Below are 797 nucleotides of genomic sequence, written 5' to 3'. Positions count from 1 at the left end.
AAAAAAAAAAAAAAGAGTGGTGAGATTCCACTAAAGAACTTTAAGCAGCTCATTTTGGCTACAGAATAAAGAATGGAGTACAGTCGGGCAGACAGAACACTGGAAGACAAGTTAGAAGGCTACTTTGAAGTAATTCGAGAGAGAGTGTGAACTGAGTGAAGCACTAGGACAGCAGGCCCATTAGTAATACCCAATGGGCAAGAAGGAGGCAACTGCAAATAAGGACAGAGCAGAGGACTGTGACCAGGAAAATCAGGAAGAGCAAGTATCAGGGACAACAGTGAAGAAACTGTGAATTCTAATGTTTTTCTGTAAGCTAAGTATTAGTAAGGACTGAGAAGTGACTCCCAGAGTTATCCATAAAGGAGTCATCCTTTTAGCAAGGACAATTTCAGGGATCAAACTAGGTAACAGCAGGTTGAAAAGAAGGAGATGCTGGCCTAGGAGCCAGCAAGGAGCTCCCACGTTATCTCTGTCCTTTTAACAGGTGAAGGTCAAGGACGAGAGAGGAATTTGGAGATGCAGCAGCCAGCGCTCCAATCAGTCAGAAGAGCGCAGCAAGCCCGTCGCTAGAAGCCAATCCTTTCCTAGAGTCACGTTGATTGACAGACCCACGCGCCAAAGACTGAGCGTAGAGCGGGAGACAAATCGCGAGAGGGCGGGATTCCAGGGCACTAACCCGGAACCGGTTTGGGACTCGATTCCCATTGTGAGGCCAGGCCTGGGGCGGGCTCTCAGCCAGAAAAAGCTCTGTCCTTTGGCCCAATGGATGAGCTCCAGCAAATGAGCGGCAGCTA

The sequence above is a fragment of the Otolemur garnettii genome, unplaced genomic scaffold (assembly GCF_000181295.1).
Source record: "Otolemur garnettii isolate 467f Iridium unplaced genomic scaffold, OtoGar3 scaffold00200, whole genome shotgun sequence".
Lineage (NCBI taxonomy): Eukaryota > Metazoa > Chordata > Mammalia > Primates > Galagidae > Otolemur > Otolemur garnettii.
Note: the sequence above shows the minus strand (reverse complement) of the source record.